This window comes from Nomascus leucogenys, chromosome X (genome assembly GCF_006542625.1).
Source record: "Nomascus leucogenys isolate Asia chromosome X, Asia_NLE_v1, whole genome shotgun sequence".
In the NCBI taxonomy this organism is placed as follows: Eukaryota; Metazoa; Chordata; class Mammalia; order Primates; family Hylobatidae; genus Nomascus; species Nomascus leucogenys.
In genome coordinates, this window is record NC_044406.1 from 61,530,130 (window position 1) to 61,547,562 (window position 17,433).

Consider the following 17,433-nt stretch of genomic DNA (forward strand, 5'->3'; position numbering starts at 1 on the left):
CCTGCACTCCTCCCTCCCCCCGCATTCAGTAGTCCCCAGTGTCTATTGTGGCCATCTTTAGTTCCATGTGTACCCAATGTTTCACTGTCACTACAAGTGAGAACACGTGGTATTTGGTTTTCTGTTCCTGCATTAGTTTGCTTAGGATAATGGCCTCCAACTGCATCCATGTTGTTGCAAAAGGCATGATTTCATTCTTTTTTATGGCTACATAGTATTCCATGGTGTATAGGTACCACATTTTCTTTACCCAATCTACTGTTGATGGGCACCTGGGTTGGTTCCATGTCTTAGCTATTGTGAATAGTGCTGCAATGAATATATGTGTGCATTTGTCTTTTTGGTAGAATGATTTATTTTTCTTTGGGTATATACCCAGTAATAAGATTGCTGGGTTGAATGGTAATTCTATTTTGATTTCTTTGAGAAGTCTTCTAACTGCATTTCATAGGGGCTGAACTAATTTGCATTCCCACCAACAGTATATAAGTGTTCACTTTTCTCTGCAATCTCACCAACATGTTTGTTTGCTTACTTTATAACAAAAGCTATTCCGATTGGTGCGAGATGATATCTTATTGTGGATTTGATTTGCATTTTTCTGGTGATTAGTGATGTTGAGCATTTTTTCATGTTTATTGGCTACTTGTCTTCTTTTGAGAAGTGTCTGTTCATGTCCTTTGCCCACTTTTTAATGGAGTTACTTGGTTTTTTTTCTTAAGTTCCTTATGGATTCTAGATATTAGTCTTTTGTTGGATGCATATTTTGCAAATATTTTCTCCCATTCTGTAGGTTGTCTGTTTACTCTGTTGGTAGTTTCTTTCACTGTGCAGAAGCTCTTTTGTTTAATTAAGTCTCATGTTTCTATTTTTGATTTTGTTGCATTTGCTGTTGGGATCTTCATCATAAATTCCTTGCCTAGGCCAATGTCTAGAAGAGTATTTCCTAGGTTTTCTTCTAGGATTTTATAGTGGGACATCTTACATTTAAGTCTTTAAGCTATCTTGATTTAATTTTTGTATATGGTGAAAGGTAGGGGGTCCAGTTTCATTCTTCTGCATATGGTTAGCCAGTTGTCCCAGCACCATTTATTGAATAGGGTATCCTTTCTCTCCTGTTTATTTTTGTCAACTTTGTCAAAGATCAGTTGGTTATAGGTATGCAGCTTCATTTCAGGGGTCTCTATTCTGTTCCATTGGCCTGTGGGTCTGTTTTTGTACCATGCTGTTTTGGTTACTGTAGCTTTGTAGTACAGTTTTAAGTCAGGTAATGTGATGCCTCTAGCTTTCTTTTTGCTTAGGATTGCCTTGGCTATTCAAGCTGTTTTTTGGTTCCATATGAAGCTTTGAATAGCTTTTTTTCTAATTCTGTGAAAAATGATACTGGTAATTTGATAGGAATAGCATTGACTCTGTAGATTGCTTTGGGCACTGTGGACATTTTAACAATATTGATTCTTCTGGCCCATGAGCATGGAATGCTTTTTTGTTTGCTTGTGTCATCTCTGAATTCCTTTAGTAGTATTTTGTAGATCTCCTCATAGAGATATTTTACCTTCTTGGTTAGCTGTACTCCTAGGTATTTGTGTGTGTGTGTGTGTGTATTGTAAATGGAATTGCATTCTTGATTTGGCTCTCAGCTTAAACATTATTAGTATATGGAAATGCTACTGATCTTTGTGCATTGATTTTGTATCCTGAGACTTTGCTGAGGTCTTATCAGATCTAGGAGTCTTTTGGCAGAATCTTTAGAGTTTTCTAGGTATTGAATCATATTGTCAGCAACAAGAGATAATTTGACTTACTCTTTTTCTATTCGGTTGCCTTTTATTTCTTTCTCTCACTTTAAATTCATGAATGTAGAACTCAAGTTAGACCTTTATGCAGCCTTTCTAGTTCATTCATTCCCTTCCTTTTTAAGATTTTGTCATACTTTCTTCTCAAACTCTCAACATCACTGCCCACATGCTCACTTTCAACAGAGAACTCTGCTTCCTATGTTTGCATAGTACTAAAGAGTTTACAAAGTACTTTTGCATGCCTTTTCTGATTTTATTTCTCCCTCTTCTGCCCTTGGAAATTGCTAGTTTAAGCAGTATTCTTCTTTAGAGCAAATAACTCTTGGTTCTTCAGTTGGTTCTAGTATCTAGTTTACCTCTCCTAACCATTTAAGCTGCACAGATCAACCTGTGCTTGCATTTCACAGTCTGTAAAAGGAGGATCCTCACACCTACCATTTTCACTCACAGGAACATTGTGTAAGCGTTTGTCTTTACTCTGATTCTTTTTAAGTCTTCGAGTACAAAGAAACTGATTTTCCATCCACACCCACAGCACTACAAAAGATAACCTCCCTGGACTGGAGATTCAGTGATTATTTTTTGACTCCAAAGTGTCTGTTCTGCAGTTTGATAATCAAGAAAAATCCATTTTTATCATGGCCTAGACTAGCTTCTAGTCTAAATATTAGTGTGCCCTGTTTTAATATTTCTCCATGTATTAAATCAAAGTTTTCAGAGCAAATAAAATAAGGATGAGCTTTAATTTTCTAAAAGTATTTCTTTACTAAAAGATTCCTTTTAGGTTGAACAGGTCCTTGGTAGATTTTAAATGAGTTGACTGATACCAATTCAGTTTATACTACATTTCAGGAACATCCTTTTGTTAAAAATGAGCTACATTTGTACAGGCAGTCCCCAGTTTTCACCACAGTGGTATTCCTGGGAACTGTCATAAAACAGATCATATTTTCCTACAGGAACAATATTACAATTGGGGGTTGTGTTCCTGACCAAAGATGTAGCATCAAATAAATCATAAATATAATCAACAATGTGACATAAAAGCAAAGATATAGGAACTAGAAATCTGTAATCATTTTAAGTAGTTAAAAATTACACTCCAAATCCTACAAAATAGACACAAATGTGGCATATGCAATCATTACACAAATGACACCAATGCATTAGAAAGTGTGCATAATGCCCTTAAAATGCAACCCAATTTTACAGTAAATTTTACCAAAAATAACCTGCCAGTCACAAGGGATCTATTTGTAGTAATAAATTCTTTCTTTTTGCTATCTTGTAATGCAAAAATTCTTGTGGTGTTGGAGGCAGTGTATGGTCTAAATGATCTAACTTTGTTCCCAAACCTGGCAGTGCATCAGTCACCTGAGGAGCTTTAAAGATGCAGGTTTCTGGGCCTGAACCCCAGAGATTGTCATTGAATAGGACTGGGGGGAGGCCAGGAATATGTATTTTTAAAAGTTCCCTAGGTGATTCTGACACACAACCAAGTTTAGTATCCTAGGCATGGATGTGTCAGTACCTATTTATCTTTCCCATCCCTTTTTTTCATAAGCTCATACATTCAGAATCATTCCACCGACCATAACATTTGTGCCGGTAATAGGTTTAATAAGTGTTTCCAAGGTGTTTCTTTCATTGAAAAACATTTTAAAAAGTAAAGGCTGTCTTGAAGTTTGAAAAACAGTTTAGTAAGTGAGGATAAAGTCCACATTTCTCTACTCACCCACTCCTATATGTAGCTTTGAATAGGCTTAGGTATTAAATCATGTCTTAGGAAGTGACAGTTTTTTTGACAGCCATCAGAGTTCTTTGTAGTTGATTGGGAAGCAAGAAGAATTGCTAGGTCATTAATCACTAGTATTTTTTTTTAATTTAAAAAAAATTTATTCTTTTTTATTATACTTTAAGTTCTAGGGTACATGTGCACAACGTGCAGGTTTGTTACATATCTATACATGTGTCATGTTGGTGTGCTGCACCCATTAACTCATCATTTACATTAGGTATATCTCCTAATGCTGTCCCTCCCCCCTCCCCCCACCCCATGACAGGCCCCGGTGTGTGATGTTCCCCACCCTGTGTCCAAGTGTTCTCATTGTTCAGTTCCCACCTATGAGTGAGTACATGTGGTGTTTGGTTTTCTGTCATTGCGATAGTTTGCTCAGAATGATGGTTTCCAGCTTCATCCATGTCCCTACAAAAGACATGAACTCATCCTTTTTATGGCTGCATAGTATTCCACGGTGTATATGTGCCACATTTTCTTAATCCAGTCTATCATTGATGGACATTTGTGTTGGTTCCAAGTCTTTGCTATTGTGAATAGTGCCACAAGAAACATACATGTGCATGTGTCTTTATAGCAGCATGATTTATAATCCTTTGGGTATATACCCAGGAATGGGATGGCTTGGTCAAATGGTATTTCTAGTTCTAGATCCTTGAGGAATCGCCACACTCTCTTCCACAATAGTTGAACTAGTTTATAGTCCCACCAACAGTGTAAAAGTGTTCCTATTTTTCCACATCCTCTCCAGCACCTGTTGTTTCCTGACTTTTTAATGATCGCCACTCTAACTGGTGTGAGATGGTATCCCATTGTGGTTTTGATTTGCATTTCTCTGATGGCCAGTGATGATGAGCATTTTTTCATGTGTCTGTGGGCTGCATAAATGTCTTTTGAGAAGTGTCTGTTCATACCCTTTGCCCACTTTTTCATGGGGTTGTTTGATTTTTTCTTGTAAATTTGTTTAAGTTCTTCATAGATTCTGGGTATTAGCCCTTTGTCAGATGGGTAGAGTGTAAAAATTTTCTCCCACTCTGTGGGTTGCCTGATGGTAGTTTCTTTTGCTGTAAACTCTGATGGTAGTTTCTTTTGCTGTGCAGAAGCTCTTTAGTTTAATTAGATCCCATTTATCAATTTTGGCTTTTGTTGCCATTGCTTTTGGTGTTTCAGTCATGAAGTCCTTGCCCATGCCTATGTCCTGAATGGTATTACCTAGGTTTTCTTCTAGGGTTTTTATGGTTTTAGGTCTAAGATTTAAGTCTTTAATACATCTGGAATTAATTTTTGTATAAGGTGTAAGGAAGGGATCCAGTTTCAGCTTTCTACATATGGCTAGCCAGTTTTCCCAGCACCATTTATTGAATAGGGAATCCTTTCCCCATTTCTTGTTTTTGTCAGGTTTGTCAAAGATCCGATGGTTGTAGATGTGTGGTATTATTTCTGAGGGCTCTGTTCTGTTCCATTGGTCTATATCTCTGTTTTGGTACCAGTACCATGCTGTTTTGGTTACTGTAGCCTTGTAGTATAGTTTGAAGTCAGGTAGTGTGATGCTTCCAGCTTTGTTCTTTTGGCTTAGGATTAATCACTAGTATTTTTTTAAAAATACATTTCACTGTGTAAATTTAAGGTATACAACATAATGTTATAGGATACATATACATAGTAAAAAGATAATTACAGTGAAACAAATTAATGTATCCATCATCTCACATAGTTACCTATTTTTTTGTTTCTGTAGCAAGAGCAGCTAAAATTTATTTATTTAGCATGAATCCCAAATACAGTACAATTTTATTATATATACTCCTCATGTTGTACATTAGATCTCTAGACTTGTTTATCCTATATATCTGCTATTTTTTATCCTCTGACCTACATCTCTCCATTTTCTCCCTCAAGCCCCCACCCATAGTAATCACTGTTGTGTTCTCTATTTTCATATGTTTGAATTTTTAAGATTCTGCATATAAGTGATGTCATGTGATATGGTTTGGCTGTGTCCCCACCCAAATCTCATCTTGAATTGTAGCTCCCATAATTCCCACATATCATGGGAGGAACCTGGTAGAAGGCAATTGAATCATGGTGGAGGTCTTTCCTCTGCTGTTCTCATGATAGTGAGTGAGTTCTCACGAGATCTGATGGTTTTATAAAGGGGAGTTCCCTGCTTACGCCCTCTCTTGCCTGCTGCAATGTAAGATGTGTCTTGCTTCTCCTTCACCATCTGCCATGATTGTGAGGCCTCCCCAGCCATGTGAAACTGTGAGTCCATTAAACCTCTTTCCTTTATAAATTATCCAGTCTCGGATATGTCTTTATTAGCAGTGTGAAAACAGACTAATACAGTAAATTGGCACCAAGGTAGTGGGACACTGCTGTAAAGATACCCAAAAATGTGGAAGCGTCTTTGGAACTGGGTATCAGGCAGAGGTTGGAACAGTTTAGAGCACTCAGAAGAAGTCAGTAAAATATGGGAAACTTTGGAACTTCCTAGAGACTTGTTGAATGGCTTTGACCAAAATGCTGATAGTGATATGGACAAAAAAGTTCAGGCTGAAGTGGTCTTAGATGGAGATGAGGAACTTGTTGGGAACTGGAGCAAAGATGACTCTTGCTATGTTTTAACACAAAGACTGATGGCATATTGCCCCTGCCCTAGAGACGTGTGGAACTTTGAACTTCAGAAAATTCTGGGAAGAAATTTCTAAGCAGTAAAGCATTCAAGAGGTGACTTGGATACTGTTAAAAGCATTCAGTTTTATGTATTCACAAAGATATGGTTTGGAATTGGAACTTATGTTTAAAAGGCAAGCAGAGCATAAAAGTTTGGAAAATTTGTAGCTGGATGATGTGACAGAAAATAAAAACCCATTTTCTGAGGAGAAATTCAAGATGGCTGCAGAAATTTACATAAGTAATGAGGAGCCAAATATTAATCGCCAAGACAATGGGGGAAATGTCTCCAGGGCATGTCAGAGGTTTCCATGGCAGCCCCTGTGCTCACAGGCCCAAGGCATAGGAGGAAAAAATGGTTTCGTGAGCCTGGGCCCAGGGATCCCCCTGCTGTATGTGCAGCCCAGGGACTTGGTGTCCTGTGTCCCAGCTGCTTCACCTGTGGCTAAAAGGGGCCAAGGTACAACTCGGCTTGTGACTTCAGAGGGTGCAAGCCCCAATTTTTGGCAGCTTCCATGTGGTATTGAGCCTGTGGATGCACAGAAGTCAAGAATTGAAGTTTGGAAGTCTCTACCTAGATTTCAGAGAATGTATGGAAATGCCTGGATGTCCAGGCGAAGATTGCTGCAGCAGTGGGGCCTTCATGGAGAACCTCTGCGAGGACAGTGCAGAAGGGAAATGTGGGGTGCAAGCCCCCACCCAAAATCCTTACTGGGGCACTGCCTGGTGGAGCTATGAGAAGGCCATCGTCCTCCAGACCCCAGAATTGTAGATCCACTCACAGCTGTACTGTGTACCTAGAAAAGCCACAGACACTCAACGCCAGCCTGTTAAAGCAGCCAGGAGGGGGGCTGTACCCTGCAAAGCCACAGGGGTGGAGCTGCCCGAGGCCATGGGAGCCCACCTCTTGCATCAGTGTTACCTGGATGTGAGACATGAAATTCAAAGGAGATAATTTTGGAGCTCTAAGATTTAACTGCCGTGCTGGATTTTGGACTTGCATGAGGCCTGAAGCACCTTTGTTCTGGCCATTTCTTCTATTTGGAATGAGTATGTTTACCCAATTCCTGTACCCCCACTGTATCTGGGAAGTGACTAACTTGCTTTTGATTTTACAGGTTCATAGGCAGAAGGGACTTGCCTTGTGTCAGATGAGACTTTGATCTGTGGACTTTTGAGTTAATGCTGAAATGAGTTAAGACTTTAGGGGACTGTTGGGAAAGCATGATTGGTTTTGAAATGTGAGGACATGAGATTTGGGAAGGGCCAAGGGTGGAATGATATGGTTTGGCTGTGTCCCCACCCAAATCTCATCTTGAATTGTAGCTCTTATAATTCCCACATGTCATGGGAGGGACCCTGTAGGAGGTATTTGAATCAAGGGGCGTGTCTTTTCCATGCTGTTCTCTTGAGAGTAAGTGAGTTTTCATGAGATCTGATGATTTTATAAAGGGGAGTTCCCCTGCACATGCCCTCTCTTGCCTGCTGCCATGTAAGACATGTCTTGCTTGCCCTTTGCCTTCCGCCATGATTGTGAGGCCTCCCCTGCAATGTGGAACTATGAGTCAATTAAACCCTTTTCCTTTATAAATTACTCATCCTTATGTCTTTATTAGCAGCATAAGAACAGCTAATACATCATGCAATATTTTTCTTTCTGTGTCTGGCTTATTTCACTTAGCATAATGTCCTCCAGGCTTATCCATGTTGTGGCAAATGGCAAGATCTCGTTTCTTTTTAGGCCAAATAATATTTCATTGTGTGTGTGTGTGTGTGTGTTACACACTATGTTTCTTTATCCATTTGTCCATTGATGAACATTTAAGTTGTTTCCATATCTTGGCTATTGTGAACAATGCTGCAACGAACATGAGAGTGCAGATATCTTTATGAGGTGGTGATTTCATTGCTTTTGGGTATATGCCCAGAGAGGGTCATATGGTAGTTCTATTTTTAATTTATTTAGAAACCTCTGTATTGTTTTCGATAATGGTCATACCAATCTACATCCCTACCAGCAGTGTACAAAAGTTCTCTTTTCTCCATGCCTGTGGCAACATTGTAATCTTTTGACTTTTTGATAATAGCCATTCTAGTGGGTATGAAGTGGTATCTCATAGTGGCTTTGATTTGCCTTTCGCTGGTGACTAATGATGTAGAGCATTTTTTCATATGCTTATTGGAGATTTTTATGTATTCTTTAAAGAAATGTCTATTCAGGTCTTCTGACCATTTTGTAGTTAGGTGTTTGTTTTTCTACTATTGAGTTGTATGAGTTCTTTATACATTTTGGATATTAATCTCTTATCAGATATATGATTTGCAAATATTTTCTCCCAATACATAGACTGCCATTTCATTTTGTTGATTGTTTCCTTTTCTGTGCAGAAGCTTTTTAGTTTGTTGTAGTCTCATTTATTTAATTTTGCTTTTGTGGCTTGAGCTTTTAGTGTGATATGTAAAAAATCATTTTCAAGGCCAATATCCAGGAACTTTTCTCTTATATTCCCTTCAAAAAGTTTTATAATTTCTGGTCTTACATTTAGGTCTTTTATCCATTTGAATTTATTATGGTATAAGCTAAAGGTCCAATTTTATTCTTTTGCACATGGAAATCCAGTTTTTCCAGCACCATTTATTGAAGAGACTACCCTGTCCCCATTGTGTTCTCTTGGTGCCCTTGTCACAAAGTAATTGACTGTATATGTTTGGATTTCTTTCTGGGTGCTCTATTCTGTTTCACTGGTCTATGTGTCTGTTTTTATGCCAGAAAAATACCATTTTGATTACTATAGGTTTGTAGTATAATAAATTATATAATATAATCAGGAAGTATGATGCCTCCGACTTTGTTTTCCTTTCTCAGAATTGTTTTGTTTATTCAAGGTCTTTTATGTTTCCATACAAATTTTAGGATAGTTTTTGCTATTTCTGTGAACAATGCCATTGGGATTTTGATTGGGATTGCATTGAATCAGTATATTGTTTTGGGTAGTATGGACATTTCATCAGTATTAATTTTTCCAATCGATGAGCATGGGATCTCTTTCCATTTATTGGTATCTTTTTCAGTTTATTTCATCAGTGTTTTGCAGTTTTGGGTATACATATCTTTCACCTCATTGGTTAAATTTATTAAGTATGTTTTTGATGCTATCACAAATGGGATTGTTTTATTTCTTTTTCAGTTAGGTAATTATTTTTGTATAAAAATGCTACTTTTTTGTATGTTGATTTTGTATCCTGCAACTTTACTGAATTTGTTTATTAGTTCTAACAGTTTTTTATGGACTTGGAGTTTTTTTACATGTAAGATCATCTCATCTGCAAATAGAGATAATTTTACTTCTACCTTTCTTATTTGGGTATCTTTTGTTTCTTTTTCTTGTCTGATTGTTCTGTCTAGTACTTTCAGTACTATGTTGAATAGAGGTGGTGGGAGTAGGCATTCCTGCCTTGTATCACATTGTAGTGGACAAGCTGTAAGTTTCTCCTTATTGATTATAAGGTTAGCTGTGGGTTTTTCATAAAATGGCCTTATATTATGTTGAGGAACATTAATATCTAAACTTTTGAGAGTTTTTGTCAAAAAAGGATGTTGGGCTTTTTTGAATGCTTTTTCTGCATCAATTGAGATGATCATGTGGTTTTTATCTTTCATTTTGTTAATGTCATATGTATCACATGGATTGATTTGCTTATGTTAAACCAGTCTTGCATAACAGGGATAATTCCCACTTGGTCAGCTTATATAATATTTTTGATGTATTGTTGGATTTTGTTTCCTAATATTTTATTGAGGATTTTTTGCATTAATATTCATCAGTAGCCTTTAGTTTTCTTTTCTTGTGATGTCTTTATCAGGCTTAAGAATTCCAACATGTGTTGGAAAGTATTCCTGCTAGCTCTGTTTTTAGAATAGTTTAAGAAGTATTGGTGTTAATTCTTTTTTGAGTGTTTGGTAGAATTTAGTCATGAAGCTACTGGTTTTGGGCTTTTCTTTGTTGCAAGATTTTTAATTATTTCTTTAATCTGTTTATTTGTTATTAGTCTGTTCAAGCTTTCTATTTCTTCCTGACTCAATCTTGGTAGGTTTTATTTTTCTAGGAATTTATCTATTTACTCTAGGTTATCCAATTTGTTGGCATATAATTGTTCATAATAGTCTCTTTTAATTTCTTTTTTTTTTTTTTTTGAGACAGAGTCTCGCTCTGTCGCCCAGGCTGGAGTGCAGTGGTGCGATCTCGGCTCAAGCTTCGCCTCCCAGGTTCACACCATTCTCCTGCCTCAGCCTCCTGAGTAGCTGGGACTACAGGCGCCCACCACCACGCCCAGCTAATTTTTTTGTATTTTTAGTAGAGACAGGGTTTCACCATGTTAGCCAGGATGGTCTCGATCTCCTGACCTCGTGATCCCCCCACCTCGACCTCCCAAAGTGTTGGGATTACAGGCATGAGCCACCGCGCCTGGCTGTCTCTTTTAATTTCTTAAGTGTCTTATAATTTTTTCACTTTCACTTTCATTCTATCTGAGCTTTTTCTATTTTCATCTTAGACTGGCTAAGGATTTGTTAATATTGTTTATTTTTTTCAAACAACCAACTCTTAGTTTTATTGATTTTTTCTATGATTTTTCTGTTCTCTATTTGATTTATTTCTGTTCTGATTTTTATGATTTGTTTCCTTTTTCTAATTTTGGGTTTAGTTTGTGCTTCTTTTATTAGTTACTTAAGGCATAATGTTAGACTATTTATTTGGGACCTGTCTTAGTTCATTTTGTGTTGCTATAACTGAATACCACAGATTGGGCAATTTATAAGAAAAGGTAAATGTTTCTTGTAGTTCTGGAGGCTGGGAAGTCCAAGATTGAGGGGCCTGCATCTGGCGACGGCCTTCTTGCTGTGTCACTCCATGGCAGAAGGTGGAAGGACAAAAAAGTATGAGAGAGCAAGATGGGGCCAAACTGGCTTTTATAACAAGCCCACTCTCAGAATAACTAATTCACTCTCACAGTAATAACAACCTATTCATGAGGGCAAAGTCCTCATTACCTAATCATCCCTTGTTAGGCCCACCTCCCATCACTGTTGCATTGGGGACTAAGTTTCTAACACCACGAACTTTGAGGGACACATTCAAACAATATCAGGATCCTTCTTCATTTTTAATGTAGGCATTTATTGCTATAAACTCCCCTTTTAGAACTGATTTTGCCATATCCCATAGGTTTTGGTGTGCTGTGTTTTCATTATCACTTGTCTCAAGATACTTTCAAATTGCCCTTTTGATTTCTTCTTTGATCCAGGGCATGTTTAATTATTTGTGAATTTTCCAAGATTTCTTACTGTTATTGATTTCTAGTTTTTTTATAATTATGGTCTGAAGTGACACTAGATATGATTTCAATCTTTCTCAATTTATTAAGACTCGTTTTGTGGCCTAACATGGTCTGTCCTGGAGAATGTTCCATGTGCATTAGAGAAAAATGTATATTCAGCTGCTCTTGGATGGAAAGGTTTTTTTATACATTTGTTAGGCCCATTTGGTCAGAAGTACAATTTAAATCCAGTATTTCTTTATGAATTTTCTGTCTGGTTGATCTACCCATTGATCTACTCATTGAAGAAAGTGAAGTACTGAAGTTCCCTACTATTTTTTTTTGGAGATGGAGTCTCACCCTGTCACCCAGGCTGGAGTGCAATGGCGTGATCTTGGCTCACTGCAACCTCCACCTCCCAGGTGTAAATGATTCTCCTGCCTCAGCCTCCTGAGTAGCTGGGATTACAGGTGCCCACCACCACGCCCAGCTAATTTTTGTATTTTGAGTAGAGACGGGGTTTCACTGTGTTAGCCAGGATGATCTTGAACTCCTGATCTCGTGATCTGCCCACCTCAGCCTCCCAAAGTGCTGGGATTACAGGCTTGAGCCACCACGCCCAGCCTGAAGTTCTCTACTATTATTGTATTGCTATTGATTTCTCCTTTTATGTCCATTCATATTTACTTTATGTATTTAGGTGCTCTAATGTTAGATTCCTATATATTTACAATTGTTATGTTTTCTTGATGAGTTGACTTCTTTATCATTAAACAATGACCTTCTGTGTTTCTTGTAAAAATTTTTGACTGGAAGTCTATTTTGTCAGATATAAAGATATAAGCATAGCCACTCTGCTCTCTTTTGGTTACCATTTGTGCAGAATAGCTTTTTCCGTTCCTTTGCTTTCAGCCTATGTCCTTAAAGCTTAAGTGGGTACCCTGTAGACAGCATATAGTTGGACCTTTTTTTAATCCATTCAACTACTCTATGTATTTTGATTGGAGAAGTTAATTCACTTACATTCAAGGTTATTATTAATAGGTAAAGACTTACTACTGCCATTTTGTTGTTTATTATTTATTGGTTGTTTTTTAGCTTCTTTGTTCCTTTCTTTCTCTCTGGCTGAGCATAGTACCTAATAGTTAATTTTCAACCCTTGCCCCCTACCCCATTCCCTTCTCTAATTGTTCCCAGTTTCTATTTTTGCTATCTTTGTGATTTGATACTTTTCTGTACTGCTGAACTTTGAGTCCTCTCTGTTTATCATTTGTATATCTGCTGTAGGTTTTTGTTTTATGTTTACCGTGATGCTTACATAAAACATCTTATAGTTATAATAAACTATTTTAAGCTAATATCAACTTCTATCACATGCAGAAACTAGAGTTTTATCCTCGTTTTCCACAATTTATATTTTTGATGTAACAATTTACATATTTTTATGTTGGGTATTTTTAACAACTTATTATAATTTTAGTTATTATTAACCATCTTTTTTTCTTTTCCTTTTTCCTTTCAACTTTTATCTTAGATTCACATGGTACATGTGTAGGTTTGTTAACTGGGAATATTGCATGATGCTGAGGTTTGGGGTATGAATGATTCCATCACCCAAGTACTGAGCATAGTACCTAATAGTTAATTTTCAACCCTTGCCCCCTACCCCATTCCCTTCTCTAATTGTTCCCGGTTTCTATTGTTGCTATCTTTATGTCTAGGAGTTGTTCACTGTTTTGACTTATAACCATACTAGAGTTATGTATGATTTACACACCATTACAACAGTATTGGAATATTCTGGGTTTGAGTATGTATTTACCTCTACCAGTAAGTTTTAGATTTTCATATGTATTCATAATAGTAATTATCTTCTTTATGTTTCAACTTGAAGAACTTCCTTAAGCATTTCTTGTAGGGCAGGTCCAGTGGTGACGGATTCCTTAAATTTTTTCTTGTCTGGGAAAAACTGTCTCCTTCATTTCTGAATGACAGACTTGCTGGGTATAGTATTCTTGGCTGACTGTTTTTTTTTTTTTTTTTTTTTTTTTCTTTCAGGACTTTGACTATATCATTTCATTCTCTTGTGGCCTACAAGGTTTCTGCTGAGAAATCCATTGATATTCTAATGGATATTCCTTTGTATGTGACTTGACATTTTTCTCTTGCTGGTTTTAAAGTTTTCTCTTTGACTTTTGACAGTTTGATGATAGTGTACCTTAGAGAGGGCCCCTTTGGGTAGTAGCTGTTTGTGAACTTTTGAGCTTTGTGAATCTGGATGTTGATATCTCTCCCAAGACTTGGGAAGTTGTCAGCAATTATTTCATTAAATAATATTGCTGTCCCTTTCTCTATCTCTTCTTTGAAACTCCCATAATGTGAAAGTTTGTTTACTGTTTGCTTAATGATGCTCCTTAAGTCCCATAGGCTGTTTTCACTCTTTTTCATTCTTTTTATTTTTACTGAGTCATTTAAAAAAAAAAACCACCATCTTCAGGTTAACAAAAGTGAACAAGCAGTAGTCAGGAAATACCATTTTATGCCCATCTTACCAATTGGCAGAAGTGCTATTATTCACTGTTCAATAAATAAATATTTACTGATTCTTTCTTCTGTTTGATCTAGTCTGCTATTGAAGTTCCCTCTATTGTATTTTTTTAATTTTGCCAATTGAACTTTTCAGCTCCAGGATTTATTTTTGGTTCTTTTTAATGATATCTATCTCTTTGTTGAATTTATCACTCAGATCATAAATTATTCTCCAATTTCATTGAATTGTTTCTATACCTTCTGTTGTATCTTGCTGAATTTCCTTAAGATTAATATTTTGAACTCATTTTCAGGTAATTTGTAAATTTACATTTATTTGGGATTAATTATTGGAGAATTATTCCATTCCTCTGGTAGTGTCATGCTTCCTTGCTTTTTCATGTTTTTTTTTTTTGTGTCCCTGCGTTGATGTCTGTGCATCAGTTGGTGTAGTCACCTCTTCCAAACTTTACAGAGTGGTTTTTGTATGGGAAGACATTCACCTGAAGATGGGCCTGAGGGTGACAATTGAGCAGACTATGGTGACTCTCATTCCATGTGGGCACAATGCTGTAGTCTTTGTGCAGCTTATTTAGTTGTAATCAATGTCTGTGAAGACTGCAGGAGCCTCAGTAGTCTAGGCTACTGGAGTTTGTGGCAGTGATGGTGGCTTCATAGGTTATTAGGGCAACAGCTTTAGGGATCCTCCTGGTCTTACTTTTCCCACAGTGGGGTATCTGAGCTGTGGGTATCTGTGTTGGTGTCAGATCTGACATGGCCAATAGGCAGCCACAGTGGTACTTAGATCCAGGGCACAGGTGCTCAGAGCAGCTGTGAAGGTGATTTCCTGGGCTCAGGGTCTTGTGAAACTATGGTAGCACCCAAAACTTGAGGCATACGTTCACTCTCCAAGGCATGAATGACTGCGGTTTTCCCACTAACCAGGGACTGTTGCTCTGTGGCACACTTCAGAAGCTTGGGTCCAGGGGACTGTGATATAGCTGTGGTTCTGACCAGCTAATTCCAAGCTGGTTCCAAGCTGATTCTGAATGGGGGAATAGGGTGGCAGAGGCAAGGTGTTTCTTTCCCTTCCCTAAGCAGCCATCCTGGGTTTGTGTGCTCTATAGGTTTTCTGCTGCTTCTTTGATGTTCTCTGGCGCTCTCCTTTAGTCATTTCTGTCAAAAATGTAGTCATTTATTCATTGTTTTGTTTTTGTGTGTGGTAGATAAAACAGTACTGGGAACTTCTCTTTGGTCATCTTGCTAATGTCATTCCTTTTTTCCTCTCAGTCACTAGTCTTTTCAAAAGAAACTCCATGTGTCACCTATTAGAGACACTTATATAAAGTTTTTCTTCTCCTAGTAGATTGAAAGCTCCATGAAGCCAAAGACCAGGTCTTAAATATCCCCCATTTTTGCCCATAAATCCTAATACATTGAAGGAACTCAGTAAATATTTATTTATTGAACAGTGAATAATAGCACTTCTGCTAATTGGTAAGATGGGCATAAAATGGTATTTCCTGACTACTGCTTGTTCACTTTTGAGAAAATTCTTCCCTGCATAGTTTGCATTCATAGGTCTGGATATGTGAATATAAGTTTTAGAGTTGTGGGGGGGACTTAGATCATGTTATACACCTACCACGTTTTTAAATGGGAAAACTGAGGTTTTAAGGTTACCATGCCAGGTTTTTCTCCATTTCATATTTTTCTTTTTATCCATTTATCACGTTTGAGTACCTGCTATGTATGCGCCCCAAAATGCAAATGGTCCATTTCCTTTGTGAAGTAAGAGGCAAGGTCATTTTCTGAAAAGGGTGGAGCTGGGGAATAGTGCTCTGAAGGATTGAGAAGATTGGAGAATTTTTAAAAGTTATGGCAGAGTCTACGGCCATAACACCCTGAACAAGCCTGATGTCGTCTGATCTTGGAAGCTAAGCAGGGTCGGGCCTGGTTAGTACTTGGATGGGAGACCACCTGGGACTACCGGGTGCTGTAGGCTTTGGCTGGGCGTGGTGGCTCACGCCTGTAATGCCAGCACTTTGGGAGGCCGAGGCAGGCGGATCACGAGGTCAGGAGATCGATACCATTTTGGCTAACATGGTGAAACCCTGTCTCAACTAAAAATTCAAAAAAATTAGCCAGGCGTGGTGGCGGGTGCCTGTAGTCCCAGCTTCTCAGGAGGCTGAGGCAGGAGAATGGTGTGAACCTGGGAGGCAGAGCTTGCAGTGAGCCGAGATCGCGCCACTGCACTCCAGCCTGGGTGACAGAGCGAGACTCTGTCTCAAAAAAAAAAAAAAGTTGTGGCAGAAAGTGAAAAAGAGAAACACAGCAAGATTGGTGAGCAGATTTCAGGAGTCTGCTGCAGGTGATTTTCATTTTATGTATTGAAACAAATCTGCCTGTTTTGTTACTTTGCCCTATAACTTGGCTACTGGAGATAGGCACAGAGAAAGTGAATGGTAGGAATGATCAATGGTTAGAATTTGGCCTAGATGAGTACAAAAACATCATTATCATTATCAATAACAATAACATCATCATAGTGAGTTAAGAGGTTTTGTGGTTTTGGCAGGAGTGTAACAGCATTGATACACTATGGAACCTAAGCTGGATAGGGAAGGAAGTGAAGAAAATTTTGATTGATAGGGAGAAAGTAGAGGAAGAAGGGTCAGTGAACTAGAGATCTTGATGACCTGAAAGAATAGTGATAGTAGGAATAGTTGAACCAGCAAAGCTGGAAGTTTGTGATCAGAGAATTTCATGTTTGAATTAGTGATTTTGGAGATGGAGTAGGAAAGGGTGATGGAAACTTCCAAGGTGTACAGAGTGAGTGGCTCATGTGGAATGGAAGGATGAGGTCATCGGAGGTGAAGAAGTTAAGGAACTGAAAGGTCAGCATATTCGGTATGCTATACCACACTTTCATGAATTTATCTTCCTTTTAGATGGTAACAAAAATACATCCTACACCCAGGCAATTTTACTGTATTCAAAAAAAAGTCATTTAGAAGCAAAGTTATTGGTGTGAGGTGAATATATTCTATAGTCTGAATCAATTCATGAGATCTAATAATGTTTAGTAACTATTTCCTCCATGATCAGTTTTACTATGAAATTTATTTTCTGAATCAAGCTTTGCCTTAGGTGGAGGATGGGATCTTTATTAGTGTTCACAAGAGACATGTTTAAATGTCAGCTCTAGGACAGCTATTCTAGGCTATTCAAAGTCTATTCTCCAAGGAATTTGAAGAGCTCTCAGAGTGGATATATTAAATTAGCTGTCGCAGTAAGAAAGATGTGGAATTTTCAATC

General features: G+C 37.8%; 1 protein-coding gene and 1 pseudogene across 4 annotated transcripts in view; both read left to right on the forward strand.

Moving 5' to 3' along the window:
• The window catches only part of EDA (ectodysplasin A), a 421,035-nt gene that overhangs the window by 38,429 nt on the left and 365,173 nt on the right, over nucleotides 1–17,433 (forward strand). The gene's annotated exons all lie outside the window — the stretch shown is intronic.
• Nucleotides 16,002–16,120, forward strand: LOC115833517 (annotated as a pseudogene).